This window comes from Dendrobates tinctorius, unplaced genomic scaffold (assembly GCF_039654945.1).
Source record: "Dendrobates tinctorius isolate UK_male_01 unplaced genomic scaffold, ASM3965494v1 ptg000058l, whole genome shotgun sequence".
NCBI classification, from domain to species: Eukaryota; Metazoa; Chordata; class Amphibia; order Anura; family Dendrobatidae; genus Dendrobates; species Dendrobates tinctorius.
The window spans coordinates 22,818,956-22,840,084 of record NW_027361726.1 but is presented as its reverse complement, the minus strand read 5'-3'; positions in this window follow the sequence as shown (position 1 = coordinate 22,840,084).

The following is a 21,129-nucleotide window of genomic DNA, read 5'->3' as shown; positions in this document are numbered from 1 at the left end:
CTGTTAACTTGACACATTAAGGATCTGTTAGAAGATAAACCTTATTCATGTCTGGATCGGTCTATCAGGGTTTTTTTAGCCATTACTTTGAATATATCAAGGTATCAAGTTGTTGTTTTTTCTATTTAAATGTTCCTTCTATTTTTCGGATGATGATGTCCTTCTCCAGTGACTCCTTTCTTGGTATGTTGTGTCCAAAGTAGGAAATTTATAGCTTGCTGATCGTTGCTTGTAGGGACATGTCTCAATTGATTTGATCCAAAATTGATTATTTCTTCTTCTTGCCTTCCATAGCATTGATAAGAACCTTATCTAGCACTACACTTCAAAGGTGATGATCCTTATGTCTTGTTTCTTTATTGTCCAGGTTTTGCTTCCGTATGTTATCACATAAACAACCAAACTATTTACACATATTCCTTGCGCATCATTGTACAAAGTATGTTTCTTACATTAAACATCTTTAAATGTAATAATTATCACAGTTTCCTACATTTTATAAACTTTTCCAAAATTATTAACAAACAGATAATTGCACGCATAAATAAGAAACTAAAAAAAAAAACATAGGCCTCCTCCATATCCCCTCAAAGCCTCCTTTCCATCTCCAATATAAGAGTTCTTTCTACCATTTTTATAGAAGAAAAAATAATCTATTTGCTCTTAATTTAGGAAAAGTGCAATGAGAATTTTGTACCAAACACTTCATATGTCTTGATCTGAGTACCATGACTGGTAGTTATCAAAGCCTTGCAAAATGTATATGTGGCTAACACTTCAAAACTGAGGAACAATAAGTCATTTTAAAAAACATTTTGTCAAAACATCATGTTAGGGTTGGCGGATAGCACTAAATAAAAATAAATAATAAAGTGGAATCGCAACCAGGAGTCCACCGTACAGAGATGTATAAATGCTGCTAGTGAACAATGGCGGAGCTTAACAGTAAGCGATCATCTTAAACGCACTGTGTTAAAAGTCATGCATTGTGAACAAAACTCCCAGTGCCCTGCTCAGGTACTGCCCAGAATGGTACTGCTAAAAGTAAGCAAGGTACTAAATGCTGTTAAATATCACAGGTGAAATAGCACGTGGGTAGAGCTGGCTGTGCAAGTAAATTGTGCTAGCCGCACACATGTCAAGAAGCAGATGCTGAGTCAAGGAAGAGAACACATGTGACGCTAGGTGCAAGACACTGTCGCTTTCCCGGAGAAATACAGCCTGAGGGTTGGACTTGCTCTGTAACTCAACTGTCCTAACCGCACACATGAAGGAGACAGATGCTAAGCCAAAGGAAAGTTACCCAGTCCTGACCCTACCTACCCATGTAAGTACTCTCAGAGAATAGAGCGACACACTCAAACGTGCAGACAGAGTGGTAGAGTATCCACTCACATAAACCACATATAAGTGATACCAACGCACCTGCAAGTGCCGCTGGGGGCCTTTAATACACTAGACTCTACCCAAAACACTCACGCCCAGTCGGCCAAGAGGTCGCCTGCGGACCAACCCGCAGCTGCCACCTCACCATAGCAGCAAATGTCAGAACACCAATGAGCAGACGCCACATCATGGACATGCTCAGTCGGGTGATCTCTGGACTTAGATTCCCAAGCGTCAGTCTGCAGCTGCATAACGCTGGTTACTATAGACTTAGCTAGAGAGCCAGCAGTAACCAAACGAATACCACGAGCCTGTGCAAGATGCAGGGGCCAACATCTGTGCTGAGCAGCATTAGCAGCAGCTGGGTCAGAATGGGAGACCCAGCACCAGGCAATGCTTGGGATTTATCCCGCTCTGCGGGAGAATCCCAACTCCTAACACAAGGTAGGCCGCTTTTGCTTACATCTGCAAAAGTGGTTGATTTTAGTCTAAAATGTACGGCAACTTTTAAGGTCTGAAACCCATTACAGAAATAAATCCATTTTTCTTACTTTTTTGTTTTGTTTCAAATGACTCTTGTATTGATCTCGAGCCCTGTTAACTTGACAGATTAAGGATCTGTTAGAAGATTAACCTTATTCATGGCTGGATCGGTCTATCAGGGTCTTTTCAGCCATTACTTTGAATTTATCAAGGTATCAAGTTGCTGTTTTTTCTATTTAAATGTTCCTTCTATTTTTCTGATGATGATGTCCTTCTCCAGTGACTCCTTTCTTGGTATGATGTGTCCAAAGTAGGAAATTTATAGCTTGCTGATCGTTGCTTCAAGGGACATGTCTCAATTGATTTGATCCAAAATTGATTATTTCTTCTTCTTGCCTTCCATCGCATTGATAAGAACCTTATCTAGCACTACACTTCGAGGGTGATGATCCTTCTGTCTTGTTTCTTTATTGTCCAGGTTTTGCTTCCGTATGTTATCACATAAACAACCAAACTATTTACACATATTCCTTGCGCATCATTGTACAAAGTATGTTTCTTACATTAAACATCTTTAAATATAATAATTAATACAGTTTCCTACATTTTATAAACTTTTCCAAAATTATTAACAAACAGATAATTGCACGCATAAATAAGAAACTAAAAAAAACATATGCCTCCTCCATATCACCTCAAAGCCTCCTTTCCATCTCCAATATAAGAGTTCTTTCTACCATTTTTATAGAAGAAAAAATAATCTATTTGCTCTTAATTTAGGAAAAGTGCAATGATAATTTTGTACCAAACACTTCATATGTCTTGATCTGAGTACCATGACTGGTAGTTATCAAAGCCTTGCAAAATGTACATGTGGCTAACACTTCAAAACTGAGGAACAATAAGTCATTTTAAGGTCAAAATATCATGTTAGGGTTGGTGGATAGCACTAAATAAAAATAAATAATAAAGTGGAATCGCAACCCGGAGTCCACCGTACAGAGATGTATAAATGCTGCTAGTGAACAATGGCGGAACTTAACAGTAAGCGATCACCTTAAACGCACTGTGTTAAACGCCACGCATTGTGAACAGTACCCTGCTCAGGTACTGCCCAGAATGGTACTGCTAAAAGTAAGCAAGGTACTAAATGCTGTTAAATATCACAGGTGAAATAGCACGTGGGTAGAGCTCGCTCTGCAAGTAAATTGTGCTAGCCGCACACATGTCATGAAGCAGATGCTGAGTCAAGGAAGAGAACACATGTGACGTTAGGTGCAAGACTCTGTCGCTTTCCCGGAGAAATGCAGCCTGAGGGTTGGACTTGCTCTGTAACTCAACTGTCCTAACCGCACACATGAAGGAGACAGATGCTAAGACAAAGGAAAGTTACCCAGTCCTAATCCTACCTACCCACGTAAGTACTCTCAGAGAATAGAGCGACACACTCAAACGTGCAGACAGAGTGGTAGAGTATCCACTCACATAAACCACACATAAGTGATACCAATGCACCTGCAAGTGCCACTGGGGGCCTTTTATACACTAGACTCTACCCAAAACACTGACGCCCAGTCGGCGAAGAGGTCGACTGCGGACCAACCTGCAGCTGCCACCTCACCAGAGCAGCAAACGTCAGAACACCAATGAGCAGACACCACATCATGGACATGCTCAGTCGGGTGATCTCTGGACTTAGACTCCCAAGTGTCAGGCTGCAGCTGCATAACGCTGGTTACCATAGACTTAGCTAGAGAGCCAGCTGTAACCAAACGAATACCACAAGCCTGTGCAAGACGCTGGGGCCAACATCTGTGCTGAGCAGCATTAGCAGCAGCTGGGTCAGAATGGGAGAACCCAGCACGAGGCAGTGCTTGGGATCTATCTCGCACTGCGGGAGAATCCCAACACCTAACACAAGGTAGGCCGCTTTTGCTCAAATCTGCAAAAGTGGTTGATTTTAGTCTAAAATGTACAGCAACTTTTAAGGTCTGAAACCCATTACAGAAAAAAATCCATTTTTCTTACTTTTTTGTTTTGTTTTAAATGACTCTAGTATTGATCTCGAGCCCTGTTAACTTGACAGATTAAGGATCTGTTAGAAGATTAACCTTATTCACGGCTGGATCGGTCTGTCAGGGTCTTTTCTGACATTACTTTAACTATATCAAGACATCGAGTTGCTGTTTTTTCTGTTTGAATGTTCCTTCTATTTTTCTGATGATGATTTCCTTCTGCAGTGATTCCTTTCTTGGTATGATGTGTACAAAGTAGGAAATATATAGCTTAGTGATCGTTGCTTCAATGGACATGTCTCACTTGATTTGATCCAAAATTGATTATTTGTTCTTCTTGCCATCAATAGCATTGATAAGAACCTTATCTAGCACTACATTTCGAAGGTGATGATCCTTCTATTTTGTTTCTTTATTGTCCAGGTTTTGCATCCGTATGTTATCACAGAAACAACCAAACTATTTACACATATTCCTTACGCATCATTGCAAAAAGTATGTTTCTTACATTAAACATCCTTAAACTTAACAATTATCACAGTTTCCTATCAACTTTTCCAAAAATTATTCACAAACAGATGATTGCACGCACAAATAAGAAACTCGGAAAAAAAATAGGCCTCCTCCATATCCTCTCAAAGCCTTGTTTCCATCGCCAATAAAGGTGTGTTTTCTACCATTTTAGTAGAAAAAAGCTCAGCAATTTGCTCATAATCTAGGAAAAGTAGAATAAGAATGGACACAGCTCCGCAATGTCTATTTCAGAGATCTGCCTAACAAATATATCTTCAAAAAGCAACTGTTTAGCTCACTTTGAATTAAAAGATCAGAGAAACGCATATTGCAAATTACAAGGTAATTGGATCTTACACACATTTACAGACTTGGATGATTTTAGTCCATTGTGTAAAGGAGCCTCATTTAAAAAGCATATGATAGATCACAAAAACATATGTTCACACATTCCACAACTTAAAAATTAACAACTTTGACAGTTTCATTAATTTTAGCTACTTTTCCAAAATTATCAGAAAACAGATAATTGCACACCTAAAAATAAAATTAAAAAACATAGGCCTCCTCCATATCCCCTCAAAGCCTCCTTTCCATCTCCAATATAAGTGTTCTTTCTACCATTTTTATAGAAGAAAAAATAATCTATTTGCTCATAATTTAGGAAACGTGCAAGGAGAATTTTGTACCAAACACTTCGTATGTCTTGATCTGGGTACCATGACTGGTAGTTATCAAAGCCTTGCAACATGTACATGTGGCTAACAGTTCAAAACTGAGGAACAATAAGATATTTTAAGGTCAAAACATCATGTTAGGGTTGGCGGATTGCACAAAATAAAAATAAATAATAAAGTGCAATCGCAACCCGTGGTCCACCGTAAAGAGATGTATAAATGCTGCTAGTGAACAATGGCGGAGCTTAACAGTAAGCGATCACCTTAAACGCACTGTGTTAAAAGCAATGCATTGTGAACAAAACTCCCACTACCCAGCTCAGTTACTGCCTAGAATGGTACTGCTAAAAGTAAGCAAGGTACTAAATGCTGTTAAACGTCACTGGGGAAATAGCACGTGGGTAGAGCTCGCTCTTCAAGTAAATTGTGCTAGCCGCACACGTGTAATAAAGCAGATGCTGAGTCAAGGAAGAGAACACATGTGACGCCAGGTGCAAGACCCTGTCGCTTTCCCAGAGAAATACAGCCTGAGGGTTGGACTTGCTCTGTAACTCAACTGTCCTAACTGCACACATGAAGAAGAAAGACACTTTGCCAAAGGAAAGTTACCCAGTCCTAACCCTACCTACCCACGTAAGTACTCTCAGAGAAAAGAGCGAAACACTCAAATGTGTAGACAGAGTGGTAGAGTATCCACTCATGTAAAACACACATAGGTGATACCAGCGCGCCCACTAGTGCCGCTGGGGACCTTTTATACACTAGACTCTACCCAAAACACTCACGCCCAGTCGGTCAAGACGTCGACTGCGGACCAATCCGCAGCTGCCACCTCACCAGAGCAGCAAACGTCAGTCCACCAATGAGCAGACGCCACATCATGGACATGCTCAGTCGGGTGATCTCTGGACTTAGATTCCCAAGCGTCAGGCTGCAGCTGCATAACGCTGGTTACCATAGACTTAGCTAGAGAGCCAGCAGTAACCAAACGAATACCACAAGCCTGTGCAAGATGCAGGGGCCAACATCTGTGCTGAGCAGCATTAGCAGCAGCTGGGTCAGAATGGGAGACCCAGCACCAGGCAATGCTTGGGATATATCCCGCTCTACGGGAGAATCCCAACTCCTAACACAAGGTAGGCCGCTTTTGCTTACATCTGCAAAAGTGGTTGATTTTAGTCTAAAATGTACGACAACTTTTAAGGTCTGAAACCCATTACAGAAATAAATCCATTTTTCTTACTTTTTTGTTTTGTTTCAAATGACTCTTGTATTGATCTCGAGCCCTGTTAACTTGACACATTAAGGATCTGTTAGAAGATTAACCTTATTCATGGCTGGATCGGTCTATCAGGGTCTTTTCAGCCATTACTTTGAATTTATCAAGGTATCAAGTTGCTGTTTTTTCTATTTAAATGTTCCTTCTATTTTTCTGATGATGATGTCCTTCTCCAGTGACTCCTTTCTTGGTATGATGTGTCCAAAGTAGGAAATTTATAGCTTGCTGATCGTTGCTTCAAGGGACATGTCTCAATTGATTTGATCCAAAATTGATTATTTCTTCTTCTTGCCTTCCATCGCATTGATAAGAACCTTATCTAGCACTACACTTCGAGGGTGATGATCCTTCTGTCTTGTTTCTTTATTGTCCAGGTTTTGCTTCCGTATGTTATCACATAAACAACCAAACTATTTACACATATTCCTTGCGCATCATTGTACAAAGTATGTTTCTTACATTAAACATCTTTAAATATAATAATTAATACAGTTTCCTACATTTTATAAACTTTTCCAAAATTATTAACAAACAGATAATTGCACGCATAAATAAGAAACTAAAAAAAACATATGCCTCCTCCATATCACCTCAAAGCCTCCTTTCCATCTCCAATATAAGAGTTCTTTTTACCATTTTTATAGAAGAAAAAATAATCTATTTGCTCTTAATTTGGGAAAAGTGCAATGATAATTTTGTACCAAACACTTCATATGTCTTGATCTGAGTACCATGACTGGTAGTTATCAAAGCCTTGCAAAATGTACATGTGGCTAACACTTCAAAACTGAGGAACAATAAGTCATTTTAAGGTCAAAATATCATGTTAGGGTTGGTGGATAGCACTAAATAAAAATAAATAATAAAGTGGAATCGCAACCCGGAGTCCACCGTACAGAGATGTATAAATGCTGCTAGTGAACAATGGCGGAACATAACAGTAAGCGATCACCTTAAACGCACTGTGTTAAACGCCACGCATTGTGAACAGTACCCTGCTCAGGTACTGCCCAGAATGGTACTGCTAAAAGTAAGCAAGGTACTAAATGCTGTTAAATATCACAGGTGAAATAGCACGTGGGTAGAGCTCGCTCTGCAAGTAAATTGTGCTAGCCGCACACATGTCATGAAGCAGATGCTGAGTCAAGGAAGAGAACACATGTGACGTTAGGTGCAAGACTCTGTCGCTTTCCCGGAGAAATGCAGCCTGAGGGTTGGACTTGCTCTGTAACTCAACTGTCCTAACCGCACACATGAAGGAGACAGATGCTAAGACAAAGGAAAGTTACCCAGTCCTAATCCTACCTACCCACGTAAGTACTCTCAGAGAATAGAGCGACACACTCAAACGTGCAGACAGAGTGGTAGAGTATCCACTCACATAAACCACACATAAGTGATACCAACGCACCTGCAAGTGCCGCTGGGGGCCTTTTATACACTAGACTCTACCCAAAACACTGACGCCCAGTCGGCGAAGAGGTCGACTGCGGACCAACCTGCAGCTGACACCTCACCAGAGCAGCAAACGTCAGAACACCAATGAGCAGACACCACATCATGGACATGCTCAGTCGGGTGATCTCTGGACTTAGACTCCCAAGTGTCAGGCTGCAGCTGCATAACGCTGGTTACCATAGACTTAGCTAGAGAGCCAGCTGTAACCAAACGAATACCACGAGCCTGTGCAAGACGCTGGGGCCAACATCTGTGCTGAGCAGCATTAGCAGCAGCTGGGTCAGAATGGGAGAACCCAGCACGAGGCAGTGCTTGGGATCTATCTCGCACTGCGGGAGAATCCCAACACCTAACACAAGGTAGGCCGCTTTTGCTCAAATCTGCAAAAGTGGTTGATTTTAGTCTAAAATGTACAGCAACTTTTAAGGTCTGAAACCCATTACAGAAAAAAATCCATTTTTCTTACTTTTTTGTTTTGTTTTAAATGACTCTAGTATTGATCTCGAGCCCTGTTAACTTGACAGATTAAGGATCTGTTAGAAGATTAAACTTATTCACGGCTGGATCGGTCTGTCAGGGTCTTTTCTGACATTACTTTAACTATATCAAGACATCGAGTTGCTGTTTTTTCTGTTTGAATGTTCCTTCTATTTTTCTGATGATGATTTCCTTCTGCAGTGATTCCTTTCTTGGTATGATGTGTACAAAGTAGGAAATATATAGCTTAGTGATCGTTGCTTCAATGGACATGTCTCACTTGATTTGATCCAAAATTGATTATTTGTTCTTCTTGCCATCAATAGCATTGATAAGAACCTTATCTAGCACTACATTTCGAAGGTGATGATCCTTCTATTTTGTTTCTTTATTGTCCAGGTTTTGCATCCGTATGTTATCACAGAAACAACCAAACTATTTACACATATTCCTTACGCATCATTGCAAAAAGTATGTTTCTTACATTAAACATCCTTAAACTTAACAATTATCACAGTTTCCTATCAACTTTTCCAAAATTATTCACAAACAGATGATTGCACGCACAAATAAGAAACTCGGAAAAAAAAATAGGCCTCCTCCATATCCTCTCAAAGCCTTGTTTCCATCGCCAATAAAGGTGTGTTTTCTACCATTTTAGTAGAAAAAAAGCTCAGCAATTTGCTCATAATCTAGGAAAAGTAGAATAAGAATGGACACAGCTCCGCAATGTCTATTTCAGAGATCTGCCTAACAAATATATCTTCAAAAAGCAACAGTTTAGCTCACTTTGAATTAAAAGATCAGAGAAACGCATATTGCAAATTACAAGGTAATTGGATCTTACACACATTTACAGACTTGGATGATTTTAGTCTATTGTGTAAAGGAGCCTCATTTAAAAAGCATATGATAGATCACAAAAACATATTTTCACACATTCCACAACTTAAAAATTAACAACTTTGACAGTTTCATTAATTTTAGCTACTTTTCCAAAATTATCAGAAAACAGATAATTGCACACCTAAAAATAAAATTAAAAAACATAGGCCTCCTCCATATCCCCTCAAAGCCTCCTTTCCATCTCCAATATGTGTTCTTTCTACCATTTTTATAGAAGAAAAAATAATCTATTTGCTCATAATTTAGGAAAAGTGCAAGGAGAATTTTGTACCAAACACTTCGTATGTCTTGATCTGGGTACCATGACTGGTAGTTATCAAAGCCTTTCAACATGTACATGTGGCTAACATTTCAAAACTGAGGAACAATAACATATTTTAAGGTCAAAACATCATGTTAGGGTTGGCGGATTGCACAAAATAAAAATAAATAATAAAGTGCAATCGCAACCCGTGGTCCACCGTAAAGAGATGTATAAATGCTGCTAGTGAACAATGGCGGAGCTTAACAGTAAGCGATCACCTTAAACGCACTGTTAAAAGCCATGCATTGTGAACAAAACTCACAGTACCCAGCTCAGTTACTGCCTAGAATGGTACTGCTAAAAGTAAGCAAGGTACTAAATGCTGTTAAACGTCACTGGGGAAATAGCACGTGGGTAGAGCTCGCTCTTCAAGTAAATTGTGCTAGCTGCACACGTGTAATAAAGCAGATGCTGAGTCAAGCAAGAGAACACATGTGATGCCAGGTGCAAGACCCTGTCGCTTTCCCAGAGAAATACAGCCTGAGGGTTGGACTTGCTCTGTAATTCAACTGTCCTAACAGCACACATGAAGAAGAAAGACGCTAAGCCAAAGGAAAGTTACCCAGTCCTAACCCTACCTACCCACGTAAGTACTCTCAGAGAAAAGAGCGAAACACTCAAATGTGCAGAGTGGCAGAGTATCCACTCATGTAAACCACACATAAGTGATACCAGCGCGCCCACAAGAGCCGCTGGGGGCCTTTTATACACTAGACTCTACCAAAAACACTCACGCTCAGTCGGTCAAGACGTCGACTGCGGACAAATCCACAGCTGCCACCTCACCAGAGCAGCAAACGTCAGTACACCTATGAGCAGACGCCACATCATGGACATGCTCAGTCGGGTGATCTCTGGACTTAGATTCCCAAGCGTCAGTCTGCAGCTGCATAACGCTGGTTACCATAGACTTAGCTAGAGAGCCAGCAGTAACCAAACGAATACCACGAGCCTGTGCAAGATGCAGGGGCCAACATCTGTGCTGAGCAGCATTAGCAGCAGCTGGGTCAGAATGGGAGAACCCAGCACGAGGCAGTGCTTGGGATCTATCTCGCACTGCGGGAGAATCCCAACACCTAACACAAGGTAGGCCGCTTTTGCTCAAATCTGCAAAAGTGGTTGATTTTAGTCTAAAATGTACAGCAACTTTTAAGGTCTGAAACCCATTACAGAAAAAAATCAATTTTTCTTACTTTTTTGTTTTGTTTTAAATGACTCTAGTATTGATCTCGAGCCCTGTTAACTTGACAGATTAAGGATCTGTTAGAAGATTAACCTTATTCATGGCTGGATCGGTCTGTCAGGGTCTTTTCTGATATTACTTTAACTATATCAAGACATCGAGTTGCTGTTTTTTCTGTTTGAATGTTCCTTCTATTTTTCTGATGTTTCCTTCTCCAGTGATTCCTTTCTTGGTATGATGTGTCCAAAGTAGGAAATATATAGCATAGTGATCGTTGCTTCAAGGGACATGTCTCACTTGATTTGATCCAAAATTGATTATTTGTTCTTCTTGCCATCAATAGCATTGATAAGAACCTTATCTAGCACTACATTTCGAAGGTGATGATCCTTCTATCTTGTTTCTTTATTGTCCAGGTTTTGCATCTGTATGTTATCACAAAAACAACCAAACTATTTACACATATTCCTTACGCATCATTGTACAAAGTATGTTTCTTACATTAAACATCCTTAAACTTAACAATTATCACAGTTTCGTATCAACTTTTCCAAAATTATTCACAAACAGATGATTGCACGCACAAATAAGAAACGCGGAAAAAAACCATAGGCCTCCTCCATATCCTATTAAAGCCTTGTTTCCATTGCCAATGAAGGTGTGTTTTCTACCATTTTAGTAGAAAAAAAGCTCAGCAATTTGCTCATAATCTAGGAAAAGTAGAATAAGAATGGACACAGCTCCGCAATGTCTATTTCAGAGATCTGCCTAACAAATATATCTTCAAAAAGCAACTTTTTAGCTCACTTTGAATTAAAAGATCAGAGAAACGCATATTGCAAATTACAATGTAATTGGATCTTACACACATTTACAGACTTGGATGATTTTAGTCTATTGTGTAAAGGAGCCTCATTTAAAAAGCATATGATAGATCACAAAAACATATTTTCACACATTCCACAACTTAAAAATTAACAACTTTGACAGTTTCATTAATTTGAGCTACTTTTCCAAAATTATCAGAAAACAGATAATTGCACACCTAAAAATAAAATTAAAAAACATAGGCCTCCTCCATATCCCCTCAAAGCCTCCTTTCCATCTCCAATATAAGTGTTCTTTCTACCATTGTTATAGAAGAAAAAATAATCTATTTGCTCATAATTTAGGAAAAGTGCAAGGAGAATTTTGTACCAAACACTTCGTATGTCTTGATCTGGGTACCATGATTGGTAGTTATCAAAGCCTTGCAACATGTACATGTGGCTAACAGTTCAAAACTGAGGAACAATAAGATATTTTAAGGTCAAAACATCATGTTAGGGTTGGCGGATTGCACAAAATAAAAATAAATAATAAAGTGCAATCGCAACCCGTGGTCCACCGTAAAGAGATGTATAAATACTGCTAGTGAACAATGGCGGAGCTTAACAGTAAGCGATCACCTTAAACGCACTGTGTTAAAAGCCATGCATTACGAACAAAACTCACAGTACCCAGCTCAGTTACTGCCTAGAATGATACTGCTAAACGTAAGCAAGGTACTAAATGCTGTTAAACGTCACTGGGGAAATAGCACGTAGGTAGAGCTCGCTCTTCAAGTAAATTGTGCTAGCTGCACACGTGTAATAAAGCAGATGCTGAGTCAAGGAAGAGAACACATGTGACGCCAGGTGCAAGACCCTGTCGCTTTCCCAGAGAAATACAGCCTGAGGGTTGGACTGGCTCTGTAACTCAACTGTCCTAACCGCAAACATGAAGAAGAAAGACGCTAAGCCAAAGGAAAGTTACCCAGTCCTAACCCTACCTACCCACGTAAATACTCTCAGAGAAAAGAGCGAAACACTCAAATGTGCAGACAGAGTGGCAGAGTATCCACTCATGTAAACCACACATAAGTGATACCAACGTGCCCACAAGTGCCGCTGTGGGCCTTTTATACACTAGACTCTACCCAAAACACTCACGCCCAGTCGGTCAAGACGTCGACTGCGGACCAATTTGCAGCTGCCACCTCACCAGAGCAGCAAACGTCAGTCCACCAATGAGCAGACGCCACATCATGGACATGCTCAGTCGGGTGATCTCTGGACTTAGATTCCCAAGCGTCAGTCTGCAGCTGCATAACGCTGGTTACTATAGACTTAGCTAGAGAGCCAGCAGTAACCAAACAAATACCACGAGCCTGTGCAAGATGCAGGGACCAACATCTGTGCTGAGCAGCATTAGCAGCAGCTGGGTCAGAATGGGAGACCCAGCACCAGGCAATGCTTGGGATTTATCCCGTTCTGCGGGAGAATCCCAACTCCTAACACAAGGTAGGCCGCTTTTGCTCACATCTGCAAAAGTGGTTGATTTTAGTCTAAAATGTACGGCAACTTTTAAGGTCTGAAACCCATTACAGAAATAAATCCATTTTTCTTACTTTTTTGTTTTGTTTCAAATGACTCTTGTATTGATCTCGAGCCCTGTTAACTTGACAGATTAAGGATCTGTTAGAAGATTAACCTTATTCATGGCTGGATCGGTCTATCAGGGTCTTTTCAGCCATTACTTTGAATTTATCAAGGTATCAAGTTGCTGTTTTTTCTATTTAAATGTTCCTTCTATTTTTCTGATGATGATGTCCTTCTCCAGTGACTCCTTTCTTGATATGATGTGTCCAAAGTAGGAAATTTATAGCTTGCTGATCGTTCCTTCTAGGGACATGCCTCAATTGATTTGATCCAAAATTGATTATTTCTTATTCTTGCCTTCCATCGCATTGATAAGAACCTTATCTAGCACTACACTTCGAGGGTGATGATCCTTCTGTCTTGTTTCTTTATTGTCCAGGTTTTGCTTCCGTATGTTATCACATAAACAACCAAACTATTTACACATATTCCTTGCGCATCATTGTACAAAGTATGTTTCTTACATTAAACATCTTTAAATATAATAATTAATACAGTTTCCTACATTTTATAAACTTTTCCAAAATTATTAACAAACAGATAATTGCACGCATAAATAAGAAACTAAAAAAAACAGGCCTCCTCCATATCCCCTCAAAGCCTCCTTTCCATCTCCAATATAAGAGTTCTTTCTACCATTTTTATAGAAGAAAAAATAATCTATTTGCTCTTAATTTAGGAAAAGTGCAATGAGAATTTTGTACCAAACACTTCATATGTCTTGATCTGAGTACCATGACTGGTAGTTATCAAAGCCTTGCAAAATGTACATGTGGCTAACACTTCAAAACTGAGGAACAATAAGTCATTTTAAGGTCAAAACATCATGTTAGGGTTGGCGGATAGCACTAAATAAAAATAAATAATAAAGTGGAATCGCAACCCGGTGTCCACCGTACAGAGATGTATAAATGCTGCTAGTGAACAATGGCGGAACTTAACAGTAAGCGATCACCTTAAACACACTGTGTTAAACGCCACGCATTGTGAACAGTACCCTGCTCAGGTACTGCCCAGAATGGTACTGCTAAAAGTGAGCAAGGTACTAAATGCTGTTAAATATCACAGGTGAAATAGCACGTGGGTAGAGCTCGCTCTGCAAGTAAATTGTGCTAGCCGCACACATGTCATGAAGCAGATGCTGAGTCAAGGAAGAGAACACATGTTACGCTAGGTGCAAGACTCTGTCGCTTTCCAGGAGAAATACAGCCTGAGGGTTGGACTTGCTCTGTAACTCAACTGTCCTAACCGCACACATGAAGGAGACAGATGCTAAGACAAAGGAAAGTTACCCAGTCCTAACCCTACCTACCCACGTAAGTACTCTCAGAGAATAGAGCGACACACTCAAATGTGCAGAGTGGTAGAGTATCCACTCACATAAACCACACATAAGTGATACCAACGCACCTGCAAGTGCCGCTGGGGGCCTTTTATACACTAGACTCTACCCAAAACACTGACGCCCAGTCGGCGAAGAGGTCGCCTGCGGACCAACCCGCAGCTGCCACCTCACCAGAGCAGCAAACGTCAGAACACCAATGAGCAGACACCACATCATGGACATGCTCAGTCGGGTGATCTCTGGACTTAGACTCCCAAGTGTCAGGCTGCAGCTGCATAACGCTGGTTACCATAGACTTAGCTAGAGAGCCAGCTGTAACCAAACGAATACCACGAGCCTGTGCAAGACGCTGGGGCCAACATCTGTGCTTAGCAGCATTAGCAGCAGCTGGGTCAGAATGGGAGAACCCAGCACGAGGCAGTGCTTGGGATCTATCTCGCACTGCGGGAGAATCCCAACACCTAACACAAGGTAGGCCGCTTTTGCTCAAATCTGCAAAATTGGTTGATTTTAGTCTAAAATGTACAGCAACTTTTAAGGTCTGAAACCCATTACAGAAAAAAATCCATTTTTCTTACTTTTTTGTTTTGTTTTAAATGACTCTAGTATTGATCTCGAGCCCTGTTAACTTGACAGATTAAGGATCTGTTAGAAGATTAACCTTATTCACGGCTGGATCGGTCTGTCAGGGTCTTTTCTGACATTACTTTAACTATATCAAGACATCGAGTTGCTGTTTTTTCTGTTTGAATGTTCCTTCTATTTTTCTGATGATGATTTCCTTCTGCAGTGATTCCTTGCTTGGTATGATGTGTACAAAGTAGGAAATATATAGCTTAGTGATCGTTGCTTCAATGGACATGTCTCACTTGATTTGATCCAAAATTGATTATTTGTTCTTCTTGCCATCAATAGCATTGATAAGAACCTTATCTAGCACTACATTTCGAAGGTGATGATCCTTCTATTTTGTTTCTTTATTGTCCAGGTTTTGCATCCGTATGTTATCACAGAAACAACCAAACTATTTACACATATTCCTTACGCATCATTGCAAAAAGTATGTTTCTTACATTAAACATCCTTAAACTTAACAATTATCACAGTTTCCTATCAACTTTTCCAAAATTATTCACAAACAGATGATTGCACGCACAAATAAGAAACTCGGAAAAAAAAATAGGCCTCCTCCATATCCTCTCAAAGCCTTGTTTCCATCGCCAATAAAGGTGTGTTTTCTACCATTTTAGTAGAAAAAAAGCTCAGCAATTTGCTCATAATCTAGGAAAAGTAGAATAAGAATGGACACAGCTCCGCAATGTCTATTTCAGAGATCTGCCTAACAAATATATCTTCAAAAAGCAACAGTTTAGCTCACTTTGAATTAAAAGATCAGAGAAACGCATATTGCAAATTACAAGGTAATTGGATCTTACACACATTTACAGACTTGGGTGATTTTAGTCTATTGTGTAAAGGAGCCTCAATTAAAAAGCATATGATAGATCACAAAAACATATTTTCACACATTCCACAACTTAAAAATTAACAACTTTGACAGTTTCATTAATTTTAGCTACTTTTCCAAAATTATCAGAAAACAGATAATTGCACACCTAAAAATAAAATTAAAAAACATAGGCCTCCTCCATATCCCCTCAAAGCCTCCTTTCCATCTCCAATATGTGTTCTTTCTACCATTTTTATAGAAGAAAAAATAATCTATTTGCTCATAATTTAGGAAAAGTGCAAGGAGAATTTTGTACCAAACACTTCGTATGTCTTGATCTGGGTACCATGACTGGTAGTTATCAAAGCCTTTCAACATGTACATGTGGCTAACATTTCAAAACTGAGGAACAATAAGATATTTTAAGGTCACCCTAACATCATGTTAGGGTTGGCGGATTGCACAAAATAAAAATAAATAATAAAGTGCAATCGCAACCCGTGGTCCACCGTAAAGAGATGTATAAATGCTGCTAGTGAACAATGGCGGAGCTTAACAGTAAGCGATCACCTTAAACGCACTGTTAAAAGCCATGCATTGTGAACAAAACTCACAGTACCCAGCTCAGTTACTGCCTAGAATGGTACTGCTAAAAGTAAGCAAGGTACTAAATGCTGTTAAACGTCACTGGGGAAATAGCACGTGGGTAGAGCTCGCTCTTCAAGTAAATTGTGCTAGCTGCACACATGTAATAAAGCAGATGCTGAGTCAAGCAAGAGAACACATGTGATGCCAGGTGCAAGACCCTGTCGCTTTCCCAGAGAAATACAGCCTGAGAGTTGGACTTGCTCTGTAATTCAACTGTCCTAACCGCACACATGAAGAAGAAAGACGCTAAGCCAAAGGAAAGTTACCCAGTCCTAACCCTACCTACCCACGTAAGTACTCTCAGAGAAAAGAGCGAAACACTCAAATGTGCAGACAGAGTGGCAGAGTACCCACTCATGTAAACAACACATAAGTGATACCAGCGCGCCCACAAGAGCCGCTGGGGGCCTTTTATACAATAGACTCTACCAAAAACACTCACGCTCAGTCGGTCAAGACGTCGACTGCGGACAAATCCACAGCTGCCGCCTCACCAGAGCAGCAAACGTCAGTACACCTATGAGCAGACGCCACATCATGGACATGCTCAGTCGGGTGATCTCTGGACTTAGATTCCCAAGCGTCAGTCTGCAGCTGCATAACGCTGGTTACCATAGACTTAGCTAGAGAGCCAGCAGTAACCAAACGAATACCACGAGCCTGTGCAAGATGCAGGGGCCAACATCTGTGCTGAGCAGCATTAGCAGCAGCTGGGTCAGAATGGGAGAACTCAGCACCAGGCAATGCTTGGGATTTATCCCGCTCTGCGGGAGAATCCCAACTCCTAACACAAGGTAGGCCGCTTTTGCTCAAATCTGCAAAAGTGGTTGATTTTAGTCTAAAATGTACAGCAACTTTTAAGGTCTGAAACCCATTACAGAAATAAATCCATTTTTCTTACTGTTTTGTTTTGTTTCAAATGACTCTTGTATTGATCTTGAGCCCTGTTAACTTGACAGATTAAGGATCTGTTAGAAGATAAACCTTATTCATGGCTGGATCGGTCTATCAGGGTCTTTTCAGCCATTACTTTGAATATATCAAGGTATCAAGTTGCTGTTTTTTCTATTTAACAACCAAACTATTTACACATATTCCTTGCGCATCATTGTACAAAGTATGTTTCTTACATTAAATATCTTTAAATGTAATAATTATCACAGTTTCCTACATTTTATAAACTTTTCCAAAATTATTAACAAACAGATAATTTTGTTGGCGGATTGCACAAAATAAAAATAAATAATAAAGTGCAATCGCAACCCGTGATCCACCGTAAAGAGATGTATAAATGCTGCTAGTGAACAATGGCGGAGCTTAACAGTAAGCGATCAGCTTAAACGCACTGTGTTAAAAGCCATGCATTGTGAACAAAACTCACAGTACCCAGCTCAGGTACTGCCCAGAATGGTACTGCTAAAAGCAAGGTACTAAATGCTGTTAAACATCACAAGGGAAATAGCACGTGAGTAGAACTCGATCTGCAAGTAAATTGTGCTAGCCGCACACCAGTAATAAACCAGATGCTGAGTCAAGGAAGAGAACACATGTGCCACAAGGTTCAAGACTCTGTCACCTTCCCGGAGAAATACAGCCTGAGGGTTGGACTTGCTCTGTAACTCAACTGTCCTAACCGCACACATGAAGGAGACAGATGCTAAGCCAAAGGAAAGTTACCCTGTACTAACCCTACCTACCCACGTAAGTACTCTCAGAGAATAGAGCGACACACTCAAACGTGCAGACAGAGTGGTAGAGTATCCACTCACATAAACCACACATAAGTGATACCAACGCACCTGCAAGTGCCGCTGGGGGCCTTTTATACACTAGACTCTACCCAAAACACTCACGCCCAGTCGGCCAAGAGGTCGCCTGCGGCCCACCCGCAGCTGCCACCTCACCAGAGCAGCAAACGTCAGAACACCAATGAGCAGATGCCGCATCATAGACATGCTCAGTCGGGTGATCTCTGGACTTAGACTCCCAAGTGTCAGGCTGCAACTGCATAACGCTGGTTACCATAGTCTTAGCCAGAGAGCCAGCTGTAACCAAACGAATACCACGAGCCTGTGCAAGACGCTGGGGCCAACATCTGTGCTGAGCAGCATTAGCAGCAGCTGGGTCAGAATGGGAGAACTCAGCATGAGGCAGTGCTTGGGATCTATCTCGCACTGCGGGAGAATCCCAACACCTAACACAAGGTAGGCCACTTTTGCTCAAATCTGCAAAAGTGGTTGATTTTAGTCTAAAATGTACAGCAACTTTTAAGGTCTGAAACCCATTACAGAAAAAAATCAATTTTTCTTACTTTTTTGTTTTGTTTTAAATGACTCTAGTATTGATCTCGAGCCCTGTTAACTTGACAGATTAAGGATCTGTTAGAAGATTAACCTTATTCATGGCTGGATCGGTCTGTCAGGGTCTTTTCTGATATTACATTAACTATATCAAGACATCGAGTTGCTGTTTTTTCTGTTTGAATGTTCCTTCTATTTTTCTGATGATGATTTCCTTCTCCAGTGATTCCTTTCTTGGTATGATGTGTCCAAAGTAGGAAATATATAGCATAGTGATCGTTGCTTCAAGGGACATGTCTCACTTGATTTGATCCAAAATTGATTATTTATTCTTCTTGCCATCAATAGCATTGATAAGAACCTTATCTAGCACTACATTTCGAAGGTGATGATCCTTCTATCTTGTTTCTTTATTGTCCAGGTTTTGCATCCGTATGTTATCACAAAAACAACCAAACTATTTACACATATTCCTTACGCATCATTGTACAAAGTATGTTTCTTACATTAAACATCCTTAAACTTAACAATTATCACAGTTTCGTATCAACTTTTCCAAAATTATTCACAAACAGATGATTGCACGCACAAATAAGAAACGCGGAAAAAAAACCATAGGCCTCCTCCATATCCTATTAAAGCCTTGTTTCCATTGCCAATGAAGGTGTGTTTTCTACCATTTTAGTAGAAAAAAAGCTCAGCAATTTGCTCATAATCTAGGAAAAGTAGAATAAGAATGGACACAGCTCCGCAATGTCTATTTCAGAGATCTGCCTAACAAATATATCTTCAAAAAGAAACTTTTTAGCTCACTTTGAATTAAAAGATCAGAGAAACGCATATTGCAAATTACAAGGTAATTGGATCTTACACACATTTACAGACTTGGATGATTTTAGTCTATTGTGTAAAGGAGCCTAATTTAAAAAGCATATGATAGATCACAAAAACATATTTTCACATTCCACAACTTAAAAATTAACAACTTTGACAGTTTCATTAATTTTAGCTACTTTTCCAAAATTATCAGAAAACAGATAATTGCACACCTAAAAATAAAATTAAAAAACATAGGCCTCCTCCATATCCCCTCAAAGCCTCCTTTCCATCTCCAATATAAGTGTTCTTTCTACCATTGTTATAGAAGAAAAAATAATCTATTTGCTCATAATTTAGGAAAAGTGCAAGGAGAATTTTGTACCAAACACTTCGTATGTCTTGATCTGGGTACCAAGACTGGTAGTTATCAAAGCCTTGCAACATGTACATGTGGCTAACAGTTCAAAACTGAGGAACAATAAGATATTTTAAGGTCAAAACATCATGTTAGGGTTGGCGGATTGCACAAAATAAAAATAAATAATAAAGTGCAATCGCAACCCGTGGTCCACCATAAAGAGATGTATAAATGCTGCTAGTGAACAATGGCGGAGCTTAACAGTAAGCGATCACCTTAAACGCACTGTGTTAAAAGCTATGCATTGTGAACAAAACTCACAGTACCCAGCTCAGTTACTGCCTAGAATGATACTGCTAAACGTAAGCTAGGTACTAAATGCTGTTAAACGTCACTGGGGAAATAGCACGTGGGTAGAGCTCGCTCTTCAAGTAAATTGTGCTAGCCGCACACGTGTAATAAAGCAGATGCTGAGTCAAGGAAGAGAACACATGTGACGCCAGGTGCAAGACCCTGTCGCTTTCCCAGAGAAATACAGCCTGAGGGTTGGACTTGCTCTGTAACTTAACTGTCCTAACCGCAAACATGAAGAAGAAAGACGCTAAGCCAAAGGAAAGTTACCCAGTCCTAACCCTAAATACCCACGTAAGTACTCTCAGAGAAAAGAGCGAAACACTCAAATGTGCAGACAGAGTGGCAGAGTATCCACTCATGTAAACCACACATAAGTGATACCAGCGCGCCCACAAGTGCCGCTGTGGGCCTTTTATACACTAGACGCTACCCAAAACACTCACGCCCAGTCGGTCAAGACGTCGACTGCGGACCAATTTGCAGCTGCCACCTCACCAGAGCAGCAAACGTCAGTCCACCAATGAGCAGACGCCACATCATGGACATGCTCAGTCGGGTGATCTCTGGACTTAGATTCCCAAGCGTCAGTCTGCAGCTGCATAACGCTGGTTACTATAGACTTAGCTAGAGAGCCAGCAGTAACCAAACGAATACCACGAGCCTGTGCAAGATGCAGGGGCCAACATCTGTGCTGAGCAGCATTAGCAGCAGCTGG